This window comes from Protopterus annectens, chromosome 1.part1 (genome assembly GCF_019279795.1).
Source record: "Protopterus annectens isolate FY-2018-M chromosome 1.part1, PAN1.0, whole genome shotgun sequence".
Lineage (NCBI taxonomy): Eukaryota > Metazoa > Chordata > Ceratodontiformes > Protopteridae > Protopterus > Protopterus annectens.
The window spans coordinates 1,560,148,663-1,560,171,724 of record NC_056726.1 but is presented as its reverse complement, the minus strand read 5'-3'; the positions used below and the strand labels follow the sequence as shown (position 1 = coordinate 1,560,171,724).

Below are 23,062 nucleotides of genomic sequence, written 5' to 3'. Positions count from 1 at the left end.
GCCCACCTAATCATGAAGGGATTCACATCTAGATCAGGGGAGGTCATCGTGCCTCTTTACTCATCCCTCATCAGGCCCATAATTGAGTACAATGCCCCTTTTGGGATGTACCTTAACAGACACCTGCAGCAACTGGAAAGACACCAAAAGTACCTCACCAAGAGGATCAAAGGGCTCAAACAGATGCCATATGCTGCCCCGGTTAAAGAAACTCCAGCTCTACTCAGTGGCATACCGCCTGCTCAGAGGCGATCTGTGCCTGACATATAAAGCCATGTCCAACCCGGAATTAGTGGACATGCTGCACCTCAGAAAATCCAAATCCCATCGAGCTACGTGCTCGAGATACTTGAACCTCAGCACTGAAATAAATAGGACATGCTGGAGGGGACAGATTCATAACCCAGAGGCTCCCTTCACTCTGGAATAAAATCCCAGTCCAGGTTAGGCAGAGTCCCTCATTGACTCTCTTCAAGAGGAATCTTGATGAGTGGATGGGAGATTGTAGGTTTACCCTGGGTATCACTTCTGTGTCACTGTTAGACAGAGGCACAGTATACTAACCTCGAAAAAAGGCAAAGCAAAATTAATTTAAAATGGGTGGCGAAAGCCAAACACACTCTGGCTAGGCTTATAAATGGCATAGGGCAGATAGCCTAGTACGAACCTATGATGTATGTGAAACATCGATATATGCACTGCATTGCAAATGTGTCGATGCTTCATCTGCTAATGTTGCATGTGAATGTCTGCCTATCAGTAAAACAGCAATGTCGTAACTAGGACTAATTAGGAATTGCTACTCTGGAATGGAGGGAGGGGGGTAAAAATGCAAGTTTGCTTTGGGGATTTTTAACTATGTACCTACACATGGTGAGTAATTGCAAATGAGCCATTCTCTCTTGCCTTTTAATGTGCTGCTCATCTAATAAATTTGAACAGTGGTATCAGTGCTTTTAAGAAGAAAAATCTCTTGTGAACTAATGGTAGAAAAACCCACCTTTGTTTCTGTAGTACAAAGTTGGTTGTTGCTACCAGAACAACACGTCACTGCCCTACATAGTAAAGCTGCTGAATTCCCACCAAAGGGAACTTATGCATCTCACTACAGTCTATCATCACCACATTACGGCAATGACCCAACCTCAGCTGTGGTTTACAATTGGCGTAAAGAAACACACCTTACCTGTTGTCAGAAGGTCGAAGGTAAGGGTGCAAAAATAAAAACTGCGAACGCAAATCCTGTCGATTCCAAAATGTTGACAAGTAGCTTGTGTTCGAAGTTTTGAGCACAGTGTTTTGAATTTGATTACACTACAGTGTGATCTTGTAGTTAGAGTATATAATTAGCAGGGGGTGGGGGTGCAGGCGGGCTGGCCCCCTGCAAAACAGTAAATATGTGTGTATTTTTTTCTGGACGGTAAGTGGTCCATTACGTGTTTGAATGTCGACTTTTTTCCTTCTGACAAAATAAGCATTCTGAGCAGTCAGTATTTGCGGTTCCGGTTCAGGGACGTGAATATTTGTCGTGACTGCTTTCTTTATTTTGATAGTAAACCCTCAGCTGTCATGCCTAAGGACCTGAAACAGATTTATGAACCAGTGTGTGACATGACAGCACAGTGGAGCAAGGGACAGTGTGACTGAGTGTTGCCTTGTTTTTCGTCTCTGAGACACCTTGTGGCTGAACAAATTATGTGAATGTCCCTACGTGCATAAAGAGGGATTTGTTTTAAAGCTGTTATAGTCCATTGATACGTACCTCTGTAAAGCAACTGAGACTAGTTTATACATTTTACATGACATTATAAAAACTGGTAAAGTGCAAGTCTGTGCTTATCAGTAAGAAATATAAATAAGATAAACTACTGAAGATATATTAAAGTTTAAAACCCTTGTCTCATAAGATCTGAATGAGACTGCAAGCTGTAAATTCTTGATGCTGTAATAATCAGATTTATAGAGCAGAAGTGAGCTCTGTAACCTAAGAATAGGGGCTGAGAGCAGCATGAAAATAGATTGCAATAATACTCTGAAACAAAGCACTGTGCACAAATAAACAATGGTCCCTTTTATAGTATGCTGTGATTTCACATCAGCACAGATTGTTTAGTACAGTCTCTGATATGTGAAAATGAAAATGTTCAGAAACAAAGTAGATACTTATTTCAGTTTGTATGTGTGTTTCCATGAAATTAAAGTTGGTCGGGGTATATTTGAGTTGAGCGGTTGCATCTGAAAGGAGCTCTTTGACTTTACGGGCGATGTATAAGGTATCGGTAGTGTCTACCATGCTTGTTTGCGTGAGACTGTCAACCCTTCGGTGTTTGTGTGGAGGCTCCGCCCTTTGACCTTAGATGCGTAGTGCCTCATCTTCACATCATGGAGTGCGTACTTTGCGCATTTCCGTTTAATAAAATTCTGAGAAAAATATTGGATTTTACTTTCCGGGAACTTGTAGTCCTTATAAATTCAAAATTCAGGTAGCTGGCTCAGTTGCACGATATTGTGTCAGGGACAGAGAAAGGGAATACACATCAGTTCTCCTCAGTCTTGCCAGGTATGCGATGTTTTGTAAATTTCTTCTCTTGCTTTGCTATTTAGGTTGATGTTATGTTGACATATCTGCAGTTCCATATCTTATTTTAGGGATAGGTTCATAGGTTTATACTAAGCTATCTGCACTAAGACATTTATAAGCCTAGCCCAAAGTTTTGTGGCTTACGCCACCCCTTAAGTTAAAAAATACTGTGCCCATTAGTTTATTGTGCCTCTGTCCAGCAGTGACAGAGATGATTCCCGGGGTAAACCTACGATCTCCCATCCACAGGTCAAGATTTCTCTTGAACAGAGCCAGCGAGGTGCTCTGCCTCACATGGACCGGGATTTTATTCAACAGCATAGGGAGTCTCTGGGTGACAAATCTATCCCTCCAGCATATCCTATTTATAATGTGTAGTTTGTGTTACGTTACGCAAGTTCCAAGGACGATTTCTGGATTACCTTTGGGTCCGATTTTGTCATTCTCTACTTTTCTATTCTCATCCTCTCCCTTAAATAAAACGCCTTGCGTATGTTTTTTTTTCTATCTATGATGTTATGTAGGTGGGAATTGTCTTCCCATACGCGCTGTTCTTGTGTTACTGTGCTTGTTTTGTGATAATTTTCTAACTAAGTTGGCATAAAGATAAAACATTTGATTTAAGATTAGAGACATTGTGTCTTAGTTTGGGTGTATGTTTTGTTGCTTTGTGATGGTGATGACTACGACGATAACTGGTCTATTTGTATTGCTTTTGTTCTTTGGAATAAAAATACTTTTTTCTTCACAATTTTAAATAGTTGTTTAAAGCTGTTTAGTAAAATATGAGGATGTTAATTTAGAAATGTAAAACTATGCAAAACAGAACACTGTGCAGCCATGTACTCAATATGTAATGAAGATGCCATACTGAATGTTGGAGATAAGTTGGAGGTATTTTGTTTTGAGCAATTAAGTGATTTAAGGAACATTTAATGGGGGCAGGATTGCAGAAGTCAAGGGAACAGTCTGTGCCAGGGGACTTTGAAGTAAGGAATGCCAAGGTAAAAATGTTTATAGAATGAAGGAATGCATTGGCAGAAGGGATAGGGAGAAGATTCAAATTTTAATTGAACTGTATAGTAAGGTAGCATTGTATAAGATGATGAAGACTTTTAAGAAATGGCGCATGACATTTTTCACAGGCTCTGCACTGTTTTAATTTGATTTATAAAAAGTAAAAAAATAGATTGTAAGTATGTATGGAAAATTTGGGTTTGTTTATTGGAAATGGTTAAGATGCAGCCATCATGGTTTGGTCAACTTGATGGAGAAGGCAGCATTAGTGTCTCATAGTTGCTGGAATGCGAAATGTGCATAAGCTTCCCAGTAGCTGTAGATATGGAATTAGTTTTCTGAAATCTAACTGGAAATTAGGGATTATTGGGGAAAGAGTTGTGGAATGTACTAGACTGTAGCTGTTGCTGAAGCCGAACCATTTCAAGAAAGCTTTTACTAGTAAAGGTCGTAGAACTGATGCACACACATTTTATGCATTTTCACATGTTGTTAAGACTGTAATTCAAATTGTGATTTCTTTGAGCTGGGTTAAGTCACTATTTTTGAACTGGTGATTTTTACTTTTTTTGTTTACTGTGAAGGGCAGACTAGGTACAAGTACCATTTTCAGTGGAGGCCCTGGGAGAAAAGCTCCTTACAGATTAAAATTACAAAATTAAAATGTTAATTCAATATAGTTCAGGCAGCAAAAAACAAACATATATACAACTAAATTTACAATTTGAGGAAATATACTTTGAAGATAGGTTGTAGGATATCAATATTATACAGAGACAGAGAAAAAAAGTATAATCAAAGTCGTACATAGTGTTCAGGAAAGTACATTTGAATAGGAGAAGACAAAAGGGTAGAAGATTAATATTCTGTAAAGGAAAGCTTCAGGTAATAATAGTAGAAGAGACGGAGGAGGATTTGATTTGCCAGGAGAGAAACGTGCAGAGCCAGGATTGGGAGAGTGTTTGTTTTTTTTTTTTTTTTTTTGTGTGTGTGTGTGTGTGTGTGTGTGTGTGTGTGTGTGTGTGTGTGTGTGTGTGTGTGTGTGTGTGTGTGAAGGAATAAGTAAATAGATGAGCATTTGAGACAGTAAAGCACTCAAGGGAGTCAAGGGAGTCAGTTTTCCTTGTCAGACCCTTCATCAACTGCTTCAGCGATGACAAAAAAGTTTTGAAACAAACTGTCAAAGTCGTGTCTGTACTTACATCTCCACATATATTCGTCTAAGTAACTGGGCACCATGTCTGCCCTTGTCCCGTTCATTCTTTGAGCGCGGTGTTTGCAAAACTAATTCTTTCATTGAGTTCAAGTCATTTTACCATTTGCGCGGCAATCTGCAAGTTAGAAGCCGTGGGCATACTACGCAATATGGCCGTAGACAGGGTTTGGGAGGGGCTTGCTACTGCGCATCTGGTGGGTTCCTACACTTCAAATTACGCCTAAAGCTGTTTTTTTTTCTCCTTTCCTCACCTTTCTCCCTCCTTTTTTTTTTTTTTTTTTAAGAATCCAATGCAGCGTCATGACCTGTGCGTGGTTTGCAAGGTCAGAGAGTGTAGGTTTAGTGTTTATTTGTAGTATAGGCCCAATAATGGAATTCTAAGACGATAAGTGCAGTTTCTCCTTGTGCTGGTCTCTGTCTCAACTACTTTCAGTTAGAGCATTGGTAATGTATAGCAAGTAATTGTCTATGGTCCAAAGTTAGTCTAGTAAGGTTACCTTTAAGCTATATTTGGAGGAACCTCTTTAAACGCATTCAAAAATGATGATTTAGCTTCTTGGACAGATTTAACAGAGTAACTGGCATTTTTGTGTTGAAAGCAGAGAGTCGCCGGATATTTCATTTGAAATTTAATGTTTTTGTTTAGTAGGTAGCTACAGAAAGGAGATAGAGCTTGTCTTGACTGTTTTATTGGAAGAGGCAGGTCTTCTGCTATTGTGATTTTATAGCCATTCCAGGAGATATTTTTCTTCTTTTTGGCATTAACAATTATAGATTGTGCATGCTCGGAATTTAATATCCTGACATAGACTTGTCTAGGAATTTCAGGAGTTTGAGCTTTCCTTAGTGCCCTGTGTATTCTCTCGATTGTTACCATTTTAGACAAGTCTTTGTTGTCTAGCACAATGTCAATGATTTCTTTTGCAATTCCAGAAAGCTGCGATTGTTCATATTTCTCAGGAATGCCTCTGGTTAATATGTTATTACGTCTAGCTCTTGCCTCTAGGTCGATAATTTTCTGTTTCATTTCTGTAATGGTGATGTCTCTTTCTGTAGCTGCGTGTTGTAGGTCTTGCATCTTTATTTCATTGTTTAAGGTTTTAGCTTCATTTTGCTCCATTCTTGCCATCATGCGTTCCAGATTATTACCAAAAGATGTCAGCTTAACAGAAAGTGCCTGTATTTCTGATTGAAGAGGGAGCAGGGCTTCCTTGAAGTCTTCTAGTGTGAATGGTTGGTCAGTCTTAACTTTTTGAGTTTGCTTGTTGGCTTCAGGATGTAATTTGTTTGTTTTTTGCCATTTGGAAGAAGATTCCTTTCCGGAGAGCTAAAGAGGGAAAGTCTAGTCTTAGTAGTCTGAGATTCCATTTTGATTGGATTTTTCTTTTTTGTTTATTTGTTTAGGTAGCTTATTTTCAGACTGACAGGCCCAAGCACATGTATCCAGGATCACCACTGTGCCACTGTATTTTTAAGACTATTGGATCAAAACCGTTCCTTGTTCTCGAAAAAGAAGAGCAGATAAGTGATATTCGGAGTTCTTTTATGATGTTTTAGAATTTTTTTTTTGATTTATTTATAAAGTAGCTACAGTGATTTGGTTAGATTGATTTCTGATTTGAGAGCAGGCAGAAGTATATGCTTCCTATCTGGCGGCCATCTTGAACTCCCCCTCACTATATATGTGTTTCTGATACATTAATTGTCTTTGTTTTATGGTTTAACTGTACTGAAATTAAACATTTTGGTTTCTTTAATTTAGTGTACAGCATTACAAATGATGTCCTACTACAGTTAGTAGTCTGTAGGTCAGTTCTTTGTATGTCAAAGTCTTGAGTATATGTCATTTGCGTGTAGCCAAATTAAAACTAAGCTTAGGCTTTTGCTCACAAAACATGACACTATTAAAATTCAGCTAAAAGTGGCTTGATGAAGGGTGCCATAACAGAATATTACACATGGGAATGAAATAATTTGAAAATTCACACTTTCAGTACATTTTTATTCAAGTATACTTGCACGTGAATAATTTTGGCTGTGAAAATTAATGATGTAACTAAGACAATTGTAAACATTTGCTTGTTAGAAATAATTTCTTGTGTTCAGAATATATTTTATGTGGAATGTTTTAGTCTCTGGCATTTAACAAAAAATAAGTATACATCCTTGAGAACCAGATGTGTTAAATTATGATGCAGTACACAGAGTCCTAAAATTTCACTATCAATTCAGCAAAAAAAGATAACTATATTAAGAACCTGTTTTATGTAGGAGCAAAAAGTGCTTAAAAAGGTTTTGTTAAAATATCTGCCTGCACTCTCCATGCATCTTTGTTTTATATCTAATTTTATTTCTAGTTATAATCCTGATGTTAACACTGCATATGGTTTTGAGAAACAATGAAGATTATAGTATGTCCTTTGTTATTTTAGATTTACTGTTGACACAGGTTTTCACTATGACTACACCTAATACAATGTCCTAGCAGGTAATAAGCATGATTTTCATATATTATCAAAACATGTTGGGTAATCAAAACAAATTACTTAGCAAATACTTCCTTATATTGCAATTTCACTACTACATCATTACATGTGTGGATTACTTGTCTTTCTAGAGCATAACACTCTCATATTGCTACAATTACCACAAAAATAAATTAGCCTGTACGTAAATTTAGATAGTGAAGCATTCAGTGTCCAGCCCTGTATGATGTCATGCCAGGAGTTTTTAGAAACATTTCAGGAGCCATCCTTATTAACAAAATAAATACTAAAAATAGCAACAAAATAAATACTAAAAATAGCAACCTTTTGCATCAAAAGCTATAAAATGTGATATTGTATATGGCAATGAGGCTATGCCCTTCTCCAAAGGTTTGTTAATTACATTTGTTTCATAAAATGCAGACCATGACTTAAAACTCCTTTCAATGCTGCAAAGTTCTAGTCACATGAGACAGCATTAGCAGCAGCCAGCATAGATCATCATTCACAGCATTTTACAGCTTTAAAAGCTATGATACACTTTTCAGTCACCCCCCCCCCCCAAAAAAAAAAAAAACAGTGTGTCAGAGTAAAGTGTCTAACACCTTTTATCTGGCCACTAACTATGGGGCAGCACTAATATACTACAAGCACCTAAACTTTTTTCCTGCTAACTAGTAGTACATTGGAACAGCAAGACCAAAGAATTATGAACAGGTCTCCAATTATAACTCATTTGTTATATGTGCTTGACACAGCTGTCAAAATTCACCCTCTTGAATTTTGCTTTGCTCTCCTCCTGAGGTAAATTTATTGATAAACATGTAAAGAACACAGTAATAAGCTAGTTAGGACTGATCATAATTTTCTATGTAGTGCCTTTATGAAATGATAAAGCCTACATGACACAATTTGGTGATAGCCATTATCCCTCTGCATATCCACATATATCTCATACATAAGAAATAATAGTTAGGTTCATGGTTATAATGGCAGTATCACTGCCTCAAGGCACTCCCTGTTAGCATAATAACCTCGAGTTTTTCCGTTGAAGTCATATTTTTTATAAAGAAGCACAGACAGTGAAATATGGCACTGTAATACAATTTAAAACTTAGTTATAATTCATTAATGTTAGACACTGTAACAGATAATGAGGTAAAGAAAATTAACTAATTTACCTTTCACATGTTTAACCAGTGTGAGTTTTGCTGCAAAGACATCTAAAGTGGAATCACAACAGGCACCCAAAGAGGCAGGAGGTAATAATAAAACACGAGCCTGTAGGTGTAAGCAGCAGCAGGTTTAATCGCATAAACGCCACACAATACAAAGTGTTTTCGTCCACCAGACTTCTTCAGATGTAAAATGAATGAATGAATGAAGGCTGTGCCTGCTTATATACCCCTCCCAATTTAATTAATAAACTATTAATTAAATTGGGAGGGGTATATAAGCAGGCACAGCCTTCATTCATTGATTGTACATCTGAAGAAGTCTGGTGGACGAAAACGCTTTGTATTGTGTGGCGTTTATGCAATTAAACCTGCTGCTGCTTACACCTACAGGCTCGTGTTTTATTATTACCTCCTGCCTCTTTGAGTGCCTGTTGTGGTTTTACTGGTTCTTGGTTCTGTGGCACCCTTTCCTTGGAGTTTTTGGATCTAAAGTGGAATATTACTTCCCCTTAGCCGAGATGTAAAACACTGTAAATCAAACATTTATATTGAGAAATAACTGACTACTGATTTAAATGTTAAAAAGTAATCATTTTACAAACAGATGCTTCTTCCTGTATCCTGATATAGGGAGTCTGACCCTCACCAACTTTATATATACTATCCCTAAGATCACACAAACTCAGGCAAAAGGGAAACTCTTCTAAAACAGAAACTCATCTTTCCCAATTCTTTGAATTATGCAACCTTTGCAAATGCAGTAAATAATATGCATGGAAGCATTGTTTGTCATATTAAAACAACAATGTAAAGAATGGCATAAAATTACAGTATAGCTGCATAACTTTCCCTGTCATGTCTTGTCCTTGCACACTTACTCGCAGGCAGCATGGTGATAAACTCCACTTGAATAACGTACAGTTGGATATTAAGGGAGTTTTATGTTAGCTTCATGAGTATGGCTTTTTTAGTTGGTTAAAAGCAACCACATCCACTCACTGTAGGCAGCCCTTGACACTTTTCTGTGTCAGATACGCTGCTATGAAAGTTGTAACAATTTACCAGCTGACACGGCTCCACTGATTCAAGATGTTTTCAGTAGCACAAGCATCAATGAATCTGTTGTAGTTCAAAGTGATATTATACAACACTGAATATATAACTAGTGCAATATAATTACATTTCTGACCTATTTAATACAATACAATCAGTTATTGATTGCCTAGACTAAGTTAAATAAAAATAAAATCAATTTATCAAGTTTTAAACCTAATATCTTAGCAACTAAAATAATATAATATAAAAAAACACAAAATAAAAAAAATTCCAAAAATATTGCATTTTTATCATCCTAACATTTAATACATAACATAAACACAATAAAGCATGCATAAAACTAACTAAAATAATTGAATAAAATAAAGCTTTAAAAATAAAATCACAATTAGTAGCCATAACAAAAACACTTTGTAAAATAAAAGGTTTTAAAGCTGTTTTTAAAGCTGTTTTTAGAGAGCACCAGAAAGTACTCTGACCTGAGTCTGAAGGCTAGTGAATTCCACATATAAGAATTGATTTATTTTATTTATTTATTACATTTGTTTAACGGGAAAGTCCACTGGGCCTAAAAGAGCTCATTTTCAGTGGAGGCCCGGGAAGAAAAACTCTGGTAAGAACATAGGTACAGAATACAATTAAACAATAACTGGTACAGAAGTAGAAACAGTGTGACACATAGTGAATACAGTAATATATACTAATATATACACACAGAATATATACATAAAAGCAGGAATATAGTTGGTTTGATTACATTAATATATATATATATATATATATATATATATATATATGTGTGTATATATATATATATATATATATATATATATATATATATATATATATATATATATATATATATACTAAAGAAAACAGTGGTGATTCCAGTTCTTAAGAAATCTTCCATAGTTTCTAACTGTCTTGATGGGTACGATGCAATTTCTAACCTGGCATTCAATAGTATGGCTACAGAGAAAATGGTTTACATAACTTGATTCGTTCATAAAAGCATATTATATTCTGCATCTTCAGTCTGGACTTCATATGCAGCCCTACACTGGGACAGCCCTTACTAAATTCATGAATGACCTGACACCTGTGGAACAATGATGTGATTCTGTTTTGGATTTCCTCGGTGAAGGACCATGGGATCCTTTTGAAGCACTTAAATGCTTACTGTCATTGCCCCAGACAGATTTACCCCTTGCCTCTTAGCCTGGTCTCAGCAGGTAGTCTCTGGAGATAATTTCTCACCTTCCTGTCCTGTGGACTGCACAGCTCCTCAGGGTTTCACTTTCCTGTTTTCCATGTATTTCTCACCTTCCTATCATGTGGACTGCACAGTTCCTCGGGTTTCACTTTGTTCTTTTCCATGTATTCGTTGTCCCTAGGTGCACTCACTGAAGGAAAGGGCCTTAATATCACTGCTGTGATGAACATATGACATTGTACCTTCCCTTCCCACAACGTCCGCGGTGGTGCAGCGGTAGCGTTGTTGCCTCACAGCAAGAGGTTCTCCCGTTCGATTCTTATCTGGAGTGCGGGGAGTGCCTTCTGTGTGGAGTCTGCATGTCCTCCCCATGGTTTGGTGGGCGTTCGAAAGACATGCATAAATGGGCGTGCCTTCGTTGAAGGTTGAACGTCGAGCTGGCACCTCGGCGTTCGTCAAAATCTACTGCCAATCATTAGCGGACCGGAGTTCTGCTGTGGCGACTCCTAACTGGGAAAAGCCGAAAGACAACAGCAACCTTCCCTTCCCACAGGATTATATGCATCTCATTAGTTCTCTTCCTCTTACAGACAGTCTGTTACATTCACTGTTGTATACATAAATCAGTACATCGACCATAGTTGTCATGGCAATACATGGCAAGCCTGTGTACTCTGTGTATGCTTGAATGCTAGTTTTATTTAAAAAAGTGATAGCTTTAATTTTTTTCCAAAGTGAGAGATCTAATAGTTAATGATGATGGCTTTACACTGACAGACTAAGTAAGTATCTCCTATTATCATGCCTTATTGATACCTTCTAACTAATATAGCCCGGATCAAGCATCTTCTCCCATCATTTAAGTCTTGTTTTCCTTCCATCTCCGCTACTGCAGATGGCTTACCTACACCTCTTTAAGTGCAGATTGGACGGGGCTCCATATGGTTGAGTTCAACTTGCCAGTGTTGAACTCCCCAGTCTCTGTTTTCTAAATGAAATGTGTGGCTTCTGAGTGTGTGATGATAGTTATTCTTTTGAGGCTGTCCACCTCAATGTCCTTGAGTATTTCACACTGTAGGCAGATTTCACGAGTTCCTGAAGTCATATTCACTATCTTAAATTACAATATTTATTAATTTAACCCCACAGCTCTCAACCTTCCATCTGCAAAATGAGGAACACTAGTCCTCATAATGTGAAACACACACTAACGGCTTACTAACAGCTTTAAAACCAGGAAGGTCATAGGATGGTGTAAATATGCTGCTTTTACTTATAAAAAAGATCTTTTAATGAATTACTATGAGTCATTTCTAGTTACTATGAATATCCGATGCATACCTCTCAACTGTGCAGATTTTCGCAAAATGTCCAGATTTTGCCTCGTATTTTTGGTGTGTTCCTCCCAAAATCTGTAACTTTCTGGCAAATAGCTTAGGATTGAAGTAATTAAATAATGACAATTATACAACGACCCCCCCCCCCCCATTGATATTCCAAAATGTGCACGCTGATTGGTCAGCATGCCCAATGTAAATCAGACTTGTACTAATGGAAAAAGGTCCGGTCGCCCGGACTTAGTATAAGGTTTTTTTTTTTTTTGTGTGTGTGTGTTGGACAGCAACAGAGAACGGAAAAGCTCAATTGCCGTTATCTCGCGATGTTAAAAAGAGTTTAACATAGCGAGATATCTTAAAGAAGCAACGGAGATCTTATTTTCTCCGTTGCTTTTTTTTAAAGCTGTCTCACTATGTTACACTCTTTTAACATAGTGAGACAGCTTTAAAAAAGCAACAGAGATCTTCCTTTCTCCATTGCTTCCACACAGCTCTGATGTACTGTTTTACCATACACATGCGCAGTACATTAGAACTGCCGCAGAATACTGGACAGCTGCGGAAGGGCAGCAAGGAGGCATTATATAATGCCATTATTTAAGAAAAGTATATATTTTTTCTTAAATAATGTCATTGTATAATAGCAGTAACCCACTTCGGGGTGTGGGTAATGCTGAATTTACCCATGGTTGTCTTTGTTTGGCCACTTGGGCTTCGCCCTCGTGACCAAACCACACCAACCATGGGTAAATCCAGCATTACCCACACCCAGGAGTGGATTATTGCTTAAACATTTGAGTTTAAGACTACACAGCCTTCAGAAAATTAATGCTAATGCAAAACCTTTTATTCTATAAACTTTTTAAGTTTATAAGAGCAATATTTAAAAACTGCCCCTATTTGTCCCCCCATCATTTTAGACTTTGTCCAGATTTTTTGCTTTAAGAGGATGAGATTTCCTAATATTGAATGAATGATACATTGTTTCTATGTGGAACTTTGAGGAACATAAACTTAAGACCCCAAATGAGGTACGTTCCTCCTAATGAGGTACATTTGAGAAGTATGTTAACCCATTTATTATTTATTGATTATTCACTTATAATATACATGTCTTCCACTTTAAAGTTTACCCGCCATGTTTTACTTCATGTATTTTTAAACAAACCCATAAATACACCTATATAAAAAAATACAGTAAATTGAAATCTACACCTCCATACTTCTCAAGTGTACATCATTATGAGGAACGTACCTCATTTGGTGTCTCAAAAAGTTAATGTTCCTCCAAGTTCCACATTGAAAGTCTGTCACGCATTCAGTGTTAGGAATTTTTTTTAAGTGAAATCCATGGTAAATAGAAATTAATCATATTAATTCATTAAAGGATCTTCTTTATAAGTAAAACCAGCATATTTAACCATCCTATGACCTTCCTAGTTGAAGTTGTTAGTAAGCCATTAATATGTGTTCCACATTTTGCCCATTTGTTCCACATTGTGAAGGTAAGAGCTCCTCATTTTGGAGATGGAAAGTTGAGAGCTATGTACACCTCTCCTCGGTGACGGACGCCTCACTAATATTTTTCAACAATTAAAGAGTTAAAGGAGGTCGCCGTAACCAGGGGCAGCATGTACTGCTGCCAAGGATGTCCGAAGTCGTCTCGAGGGTTTCAGTCAAACTCTCACGGTGTCTCTCCTGTTTGCTGTACATTTGATTACAGCACGAAAGGCTCAACGATACTTGTCCACTGTCGCTCATTGCCACCCTCTAGCGGCTAAATCAGCCGTTGTCATGTCTTTTGTAATGAACCGTCTTCCTCAGTGAACACAAGGACCAGTTTTTCCGACTTTCTGATTGGCTCGTTCTTCGTGCCTAGGTGTATAGGAGTGGCTGCCACTGCTGTCATTTTTGTTGTCAGAGGTGATGTCTTTGGTACAGTGAAGAAGGATGGTGCCGTGTTATTGTAATCGGTTTCTGACTTTTCTGAAGCATCCCTTTTATCGCCTGCAGTCATGATCCATTAAGTGTTGGTGCCAAGTCGTTTCCGAATCGACAGTCATTGTTACTGTACCTGTAAGTGTGGGAGCGTCAGATTTCTCTACCCATTGTGAACAAGAATATTGTGTCTGCCAACTTTGTGTAGTAATTGTCATTTGAAAATGTTAATTATGCCAGATGAGCTTTGATATGAGATTGTTGTCTGCCAACCCACGTCACTCGTGTGTTGTCGTTGGTCAGCGAAGAAGAAGTTTAGCAGTGGCTACCCTTTATATGAAATTGACACTTGCCATAAGAGTTTTAAGTGGTGTTTTCTTAATTGCTGCTTTCAAAGATTACTTAATGAAAAAAAGGCGTGTTTATGTCAGTAAAGTTTCAGCCTGGATTTTCATGCCCTTCCCTTCCATAATCCGAAATGTTTGTCACGAATTGCATCAGAGTTTTAAAGCAAAACCGGCGACAGCTGTGCTATGTCAGAGTGCACATTACAAACAGGTACAAGAGAGAAACTGTAATAAATGGGTTACAAGGAACACAGTTTATTGTGGAAATCGGTTCTCTAAGTGGAGCCCTGAGGGTGCTAGGCTGCGTGCTAATGTTGAATTGCCCACGTTTTTTTTCTTCACTAGCTGAACCTTATTTTGCCCCATCAGCCCATTCCGCGTTTGTGTTGAAGTTTCCATTCTGGTTTCTTAACAGGTTGTTGTTTGCAGGAAGCTTTGTTTTCTTGTAACTGTTTCCATGCTGTTGTTTACATGACTTTTTTTTTGGTAACTCTTTCTAAGCTTGTTATTTCCACCTTTATTACAAAAATACACACGCACACATATAATTTTTATATTGTGCTCTCTTTTTATATATGTTTATATAATATATATATATACACACACACACACACACACCTAAGCCGCGGTGGTGCAGCGGTAGCGTTGTCGCCTCACAGCAAGAGGTTCTTCCGTTCGATTCTCTGCTGGAGCACCTTCTGTGTGGAGTCTGCATGTCCTCCCTGCAGTCGAGTAGCATTCGAAACACATGCGTGAATGGGCATGCCTTCGTTGAAGGTTGGGCGTCAAGCTGGCACCGTAATCCACTGCCAGTCATTAGTGGACCAGAGTTCTGCTGTGATGACTCCTAACTGGGAAAAGCCGAAAGAAAAACAACAACTTACACAGACATACATACACACACACAAACACACAGATGTTTATTCATGTATTATGTTTATATATGTGCATTTTTGTGTGTCAAAATTGTAGACGGTGTATTTTGGAAACCATGTCAATTTATTTATCTTTCCAGCTGAGTCCAGATGAAAGGTTTAGTATTTCCCTGGGATTTTATAGGTAGATCAACAAGCAGCACACTTGCATTTGCTGAAAGATCAGAAGACTGTAATTTCTATTCCCCTTATGAAGAGTGGGCATGTTTTCAGCAGATACATTTGCACCATCTCCACCAGAATATATATACAAGAGGATAGTTAGCCTTAAGACCTTGCAGTAAATGAGCACTACTATCCTGAGGTATCCCCAGCACTTTCAACATCCAAGTAAGCTGTACTTACCTCCAGAACACTGAAACCCCATGATTTCACCCATGTCAGTTTAAGGCCATTCCCTTCTAGAGATGACTTATTGACATCACCTGAGACTTAACCAAACTGCTTTTCTTTCACATACAGACTCTGATCCGGAACTAGGCAGTTCCCTAGCACCTGATGACTGGGGGGCACTGGCCAGGGGGTTTCCACATTTATTTTGAATTGGGGTGTGTGTGTGTGTGTGTGTGTGTGTGTGTGTGTGTGTGTGTGTGTGTGTGTGTGTGTGAAATGCCCTAGTTAAGGATGGCAAGTTAGTCAGTTTACTTACTCTAGTTCAGACTCTGTACCTTAGTTATAGGAGGCAAGCGCCTGGATCCTCTACACCAACTACCAGACTGATAAAGGAATTGTGAGTTTCAAGAGAAGAGAAGTGTACTGCTGCTTATGCCAAGTCTGTTTTCAATGTGCAGATGTTTTGTTTAGCAAACGGCAGTCAGTGTTTGTGCTGTAGAATTTGAAAGCAGTGTTTGTAGAACAGGTAGCATACTTTCCATTGATGCAAATAATTGTGGGTTCTGCTCTCACACCATGTTGATGGTGTGCAGATACTACAGTGCACTTTAGGGAGGACGGGAGTCCTGCACTCCTTTGGATTTGGATAATATGACTAATAACTATGAACTTCTTGTTGGTTTGCCAGCCATTCCCTATTGCAGTATTGCCTACTTACCAATTTTTTTAATGTAACATAGGTAATTAATTCTTGAAGGGCAACAAGCACTGAATTTGTAGATGAAACACTGAAATGTAAAGTTGCGTGGCAGCATAGCTCTCAACCTATTAGTGCCAATCTGGACAAAGCCTGACAAAATGGAGAAGCAAAGTCCCGAAAATAGGGACATATTTTAAATATTGCCTCTTATAAACTTGAGTTGCTAGAGTAACAGTAACAGAGTTTGTGTTAACATACATTTTCTGAAGGATTTGAAATCTGAAACTCAAATGTATATCATCATTTGATGACTTCAGTCCTCGGATCATCCCAGTGATCTGCCAGAAAAACACAAATTTTATGAGTAACACAGAAAAAATATGAGGTACAATTCTGGACAGTTGAGAGGTATGTTTGCCAGTAGCAATTAGACCTTTTTAATGTGGAATTATTCAGATGACTGACTTCTGCAGAGATTTACTTATTGACCGATATTGGTGGATTATAATGACAGACATTTTGAGTGGCCTTTTATGGTTGAAATGTTCTGAAATGGTAGTTTTGTCATTGGTTTGTTCATTTTGTTTCATTGCCTACTGGAAAAATGTTCAAAACTGCCAATTTAAAACACATTCTAACAAGGGCACTTGCATTATACAAGGAATATAAGTTAATACCATCAAGAAGGTGAATCAAAGAACAGATACTTGTATGCATGGTCTTAAAATATTGTGCAAGGAACCTTTGGTTTGAAAACCGCTTGAAAGTAAACTTAATTTGCCACTGGCCAGATGCAGTTTCTTTGAATGTGGTTTTCGATGAATGTGAGTTTCAAAGACAGAGAAGTTTACTGTCTGTTTTCATTGTGAGACTGTATTGTTTGTTTAGTAAATGGTTACCAGTGTTTATGCTATAAAATTGATTTATTTATTTCACTTATTTTACATTTGTTTACTGGGAAGGTCTGACTACATGTTCTTTCTCAGCGGAGGTCTGGGGAGAAAAGTTCCACATTGAAGCATACAGAAATACAATATATAAGTAGAATATGTAGGGCACAGAAGTTTTATCTAGATACAGTTTGGACAAGCAGTTATACTTAGACTAGTTAAAGAATATCACAGTTTAGGTATTACGCAGTAATTCTTAACCTAATCAATAGAATCAGAAGATTAACAATAAGTAGAAACATTGCTTCATTAAACCTTTCTGTCTAAGAAAATAGAGACCAATATGACAATTACACAAGTTCTGAACACAGTTTACTAAGAAATTGAATTGTCAAGTCTTAATATGCCGTCAGCTCTACAGTGTTTTAGTACTATGTAGTGTTAGTTTGCAGAGAGACATAGTCAACAGAATAGACAGAGGGGATGGATTTGTCAGTAATTGAAACAAAGTAGTAGCATAGTCAGAGGGAGAGGTTAGTCTGGTGCAGAACAAGGACACAACCATTTATTGAACAAGTGGCTTTAAACGGGGCTAGTGATGTAACCATTGTAATGTTTTTTGGTAGTGCATTCAGATTTTACCTATATAATTTGAGAAGAGGGAATCTCCAGCTTGGTTTTAGTTATATTGATTTTTATGGTTGAAGAAATAGTTGTAGGGCAGGTGTTTTCTCAGGTTCATAGAGTATTTTATGGGCCATGGTTAACTGGATGTAGTGAAGGAGTTGGGGGAGCTATAGCCATTTGAGTTGCTTGAGTGCTATACAATGATGAGCTCTAGTTGGTAGGTTTGTAGCATATGTGACAATTTTGTTATAATAAGATTGAAGTTTTGTTAGCTCAGATATTTTTAGATTTGTGAGTATGGGAGCTGTGTACAGCAGTGTGGAGATTGAGACTGGGCAATGCTAGTTTAAGTATTTTTAGTGAAGTAGTGTTTGTTCCTAAACAATGTTCCGAGTTTTTTCTCTATTTTTTACTGTTGGGAAATAGATCAAATTTTAAGTTGCAGTCAATTTTGACTCCTAAAAGTTTGGTGTGTGGTGATGGGGAGATGATGGTGTTATTTAGTGATATGATGTTGAAAGTGTTAATGGGTGGGGCTGATTTAGTGGGTTGGAAAATCATAAGTTTGTTTTTTGGGGGGTTTAAAATTGATCAAGAGTTTGTAAGCCAGGTCTCAACTGCTAGAAAGGATTGTTGTGTTAAGTTTTGAATTTCTTCAATAGAGGAAGCAGCACATATCACTGTCTAATCATCTGCGTATTGAATGAGGGAGGTTTGTGGGGTTGAGGTGTGGAGGTTATTTGTAAATATTGAAAATAGTAGTGGACCTAAGACTGAGCCTTGATGGGACATCCTATAGTCACTGGTAGAAGTGGTAATAAAGCCGGTTGCCAAGAAACTGCTTGCTGGCATCCAGTAAGGTAATCCTGGAACCAGGCGAGGGTAGATTGGCAGAAATTTAGTTTGGAGAGAATATTTAGTAGTTTACTATGAGAAACCATATCAAAGGCTTTTGATAAGGCCAGGAAGATGGAGGATACATAATTACTGTTGCTCCTTTGATAGTTGACAGTATTGGTAAATTACATTGGAGCGGTTGATGTACTATGGTATGATTGCAAGTCATGCTACGTGTTGGTTAGAAGTTTTAGTATGTAGGTAATTAGTAACTTGCATGTGAAGGACCCTGTCCAGTATTTTAGATAGTGGTGATAATATTGTAGTCGGGCGGTAGATGGAAAGATCTGTTGATGAGCCGCCTTTATGTAGCAGTATTACGTAAGATTTCCATATGGAAGGGACTTGTTGTTCTGCTATGAATGTATTGATAAGAATTGATATAGTATAGGGTATACCATCTGCTGTTAGTTTGAGGAAATCAGCAGGTAAGTTGTCTGCAGCTAAAGTGGTGGGTTTTATTTTTTAAGCAGTATTTTGATCATCTCTGTAGCTACAGGTTGCAGGGAGAAGATGGTTGTAGTATTGGAGGAGGCAGTGTTAGTTCTGATAGGAGAGGGTGGTTGATTGTTGGACAGAGCTAAGATAGTTTCAGTAAAGTATTTATTAAATTGAGTGAAAATGTTGTTGGATTATTAGTAGTGGTAGGAGGAGGTGTACTGACTTTGCCTTGAAGTATATTGTTTATAGGTGTCCAGAATTTTTGTGGGTTATTGCATTGTTGGAATTGGATTTCTGAGTAGTAATTTTATTTTGTCTTACTTTGTTACTTTACAAACATATTGCGAACTTAGAAATAAAGCAAAGTGAGTTGGGACCTTGTTTTGTTTAAAGTTGCCTTAGCCTTGTCTCGTAGTGATTGTGTTTCTTTTGTTAGCCGTGGGACATAGTTTGATTTCACATGTATTTTTCAGCTAGGGTCTTGGGAGTTTAGAGCTCTGAGCCCTTTCTTATTTGCAGCAATGGTGATGGACAGGTTGACAGACGAGATCAGACAGGAGTCCCCGTGGACTATGATGTTTGCAGGTGACATTGTGATCTGTAGTGAGAGTAGGGAACAGGTGGAGGAGACCCTGGAGAGGTGGAGATATGCTGTAGAGAGAAGAGGAATGAAGGTCGGCAGGACTAAGACCGAATATATGTGTGTGAATGAGAGGGAGGATAGCGGAATGGTGAGGATGCAGGTAGTAGAGATGGTGAAGGTGGATGAATTTAAATACTTGGGATCAGCAGTTCAGAGTAATGGTGAGTGTGGAAGAGAGGTGAAGAGAGTACAGGCAGGATAGAGTGGGTGGAGAAGAGTGTCAGGAGTGATTTGTGACAGACTAGTACCAGTAAGAGTGAAAGGGAAGGTCTGCAAGAGGGTAGTGAGACCAGCTATGTTATATGGGTTGGAGAGAGTGGCATTGACAAAAAGGCAGGAGTCGGAGCTTGATGTGGCAGAGTTAAAGATGTTATGATTTGCACTGGGTGTGATGAGGGTGGACAGGATTAGGAATAATTGTATTAAAAGGGTCAGCCCAGGTTGGAAGGTTTGGAGACAAAGCCAGAGGCGCAAGATTATGTTGGTTTGGACATGTGCTGAGGAGGGATGCAGAGTATATTGGGAAAAAGATGCTAAGGATGAAGCTGCCAGGTAACAGGAAAAGAGAAAGGCCTAAAATAAGGTTTATTGATGTGGTGAGAGAGGACATGCAGGTGGTTGGTGTGACCGAGCAAGATGCAGAGGACAGGAAGAAATGGAAACAGATGATCCGCTGTGGTGACCCCTAATGGTAGCATCTGAAAGAATGGGAGCATCTGAAAGAAGGAGGTCTTGAGAGTTTAGTATAGACAGGATGGTAGAGTTGAAGTAATCAATTGCTTCCTGTAGGGGTAGAAGTTTCAGTGGTGTCCAGTTACATTGTTTAAGCATATCTATAAGGTAGTTGGGGTTCAGGTGTTTATTTTTGTTTATCAGTTTAAATGTAGTTTATTTAGATGGGTTAGCTTGTTTCCTAAGTAAATAGGTTGGGAAGTGGTCACTGAGAGTGTTTGGTAGACAGCCAGAGTAGGAGTAGAGAGCAGGCCTATTTGTTAATATTCAGTCTAGAGAGTAGTGTTTGTTGGGTGGCTTATTAATTCTAGTGGGTGACTGGATGTGTTGTGTGAAGCTGTGCAGGTTGTTGCAATTCTGTGGATTTGTGGAGTTGCAGTCTAACCAGTCTACATTGAAGTCGCCTATAACAATTGTTTCATAAGGTAATGTTTTACAGCTGCAGTATAGTATAATTTCTAATGTTTTGATATTATCCCCTGGTGGCATATAGATACCTGTTACATATATATGTTTCTTGGGATTAATGTTTAGTTTAGCAAATACTAGTTCAGAATTGTTAAGATGTAGTGTTTTTCATCCAAAGTTTCTATGGAGAGGTGGCTTTTAAAGAGTAGGGCCACGCCACCTCCTGTTTTACTAGTTCTCTCTGTACATATGATATTATATCCTGGTGGTAGTATGTCATTGCTGGGGTTGGTAGCTTTTAGCCAAGTTTCGGTGAGAAGCACAATATCAGGGGAGTATAAGTTAGCTTGCAGCTCATGAGTTTTGTTGTTGACACTTCTATTAATACTTACTAGTAGAATGTCAGATTTGTCCCTAACAGGAAGGATTGTAGATTGAGTAGATTGAGTCTGTATGCCATTTGGAGTTGTATGGTTTGTAGGATGGACCAGAGTTTGGGTGTATGTCGCCACTGAGAGTTAACTTGGATGCTAAATTGACTTGAGTTTTCAAGAATCTGACTGTGTTTATAATATTTCTGGGAGATGCTAGTTATGTTTGGTTGAGGGAGAAAGAAAACTGTGCATGGTGTAGAGCTGTGATGTTGAAAATAGAGCTACGTATGGGGATGTTAACTGCTTTGGGTGTTGGGGGGGTAGTTATTCAAAGTGGATTGGGAAGAGAGAGGATTTTTTATGTTGGAATGGTAAGAGGTGCTATAAACTGCTAATGTTAAAAGTAGCAGAGTGGTGGTCAGTAAATACAGCTGGTTTATTAACTTGATTGAAGGTTGAATGCTTTTAGCCTTTTTGTTATGGTCATTGGTGGAATTTTGTTGTTAGGCATTTTAGTTAAGTTAAATTAGGTATGTATCTGTTTTAGCAGTAATTGAAGTGGGAGGGGAGTAGAAAAACAATCTTGAGTTAGAGTATATTAAGTGGAGTGTTTTGATTGGATGAACTGTCAAGAGGGTGTGGCTAGTGAAGTATAACTTTAAGGAAAGTGAGGCTGGGTGAAAATGGGTGTAGGGTAGGGGAGCAGAGTGAGCCCAAGTGCAACAAAGGCTAACAGAGCGGGCTTACACCCTGTTCGAAGATCTTTTCTTAAGAGAAGCCTTCCAGTCACTAAGAGTACACCACAGGTAGAAGTTGTATACTGCTTATTAGTCTGCAGTGGTGGTTTTTTTTCTTGTTTTAATCATTGTTGAAGGAAAGAAGAAAATAGTCTGCACACCGACAGATTTGAACAGCGTTTATGGTAATTGGGAGAAATAGCCATGTAATGGACATTGGAATGACTGCGTGGTCGGGGTGGGGGATTGTGGCTGCTGTGGGAGAGCCTCAATCCATTACCCTGCCTAGGGCCCCATTTCACCACAATCCAGTTCTGTACAGTCTCACAGATCTCAGTTAAGATCAGACAGACAGACTTTCTCTTGAATAGAGCAGATGGCAACAGTCAAACCAATGTTGTGAGGATATTCTTCACTAACAAAAGAAGACATCAGCCACGATCTTTGACAAATGAAGGCAGTTGTGTCATTGCATAAAGAAAGAAAAATGAAAATGTTTCCTACAGACATTGTTTTCAGGAAAATTCTTAGCTGCATCTGTAATTGTCCTTTCCAGTTGATAGTGAAATGTCAGAATGAAAGTAAAGTCAAACAAAACTATAATTCAGAAATCTTAGTGTAGCTTTCTCTGCCAGTTAGAAATCCCAAAGTGCAAATAAGAGTCACAGACAAATAGAAAGAAATGTATAGCAGCAGCTGTGATGAAGTAAAGTCCTCAATGTTTAGACAGATTTTTTTCGAAGTCCAAAATAACAGTCCTAGTCAGCGAGAAGGAAAGCAGTGGCTCTGATGAAGCACTGCTCTGTGATTGGCTGGGTTTTCAAATGTCAACATAATTGTTCCAGACAGCAAAGGAAAAATGACAGCAGCGGCTGTTGATGCAGTACGTTTCACAGAGGGTAGAGGTACTTGCACACAAATAGAATCTGTCTTTCCTTTTGAAACGACCTGTATAATGCTCAGACGTTACTGGTCC

The 23,062-nt window shown here is 38.3% G+C and overlaps 1 protein-coding gene across 4 annotated transcripts in view; it reads left to right on the top strand.

The window, feature by feature from the left end:
- Positions 1-1,116: 1,116 nt before the first annotated feature.
- RCAN3 (RCAN family member 3) overlaps positions 1,117-23,062 on the top strand; it is a 488,354-nt gene continuing 466,408 nt past the window's right edge. For 2 of the 4 annotated variants that reach the window (XM_044083158.1, XM_044083141.1), the window contains exon 1: positions 2,400-2,560. The gene's annotated coding sequence lies outside the window, so the exon portion shown is untranslated. Of the gene's footprint in view, positions 1,207-2,399; positions 2,561-6,218; positions 7,303-23,062 lie in introns of those variants that run through there. The other 2 variants (XM_044083150.1, XM_044083132.1) reach the window with 2 other exon arrangements.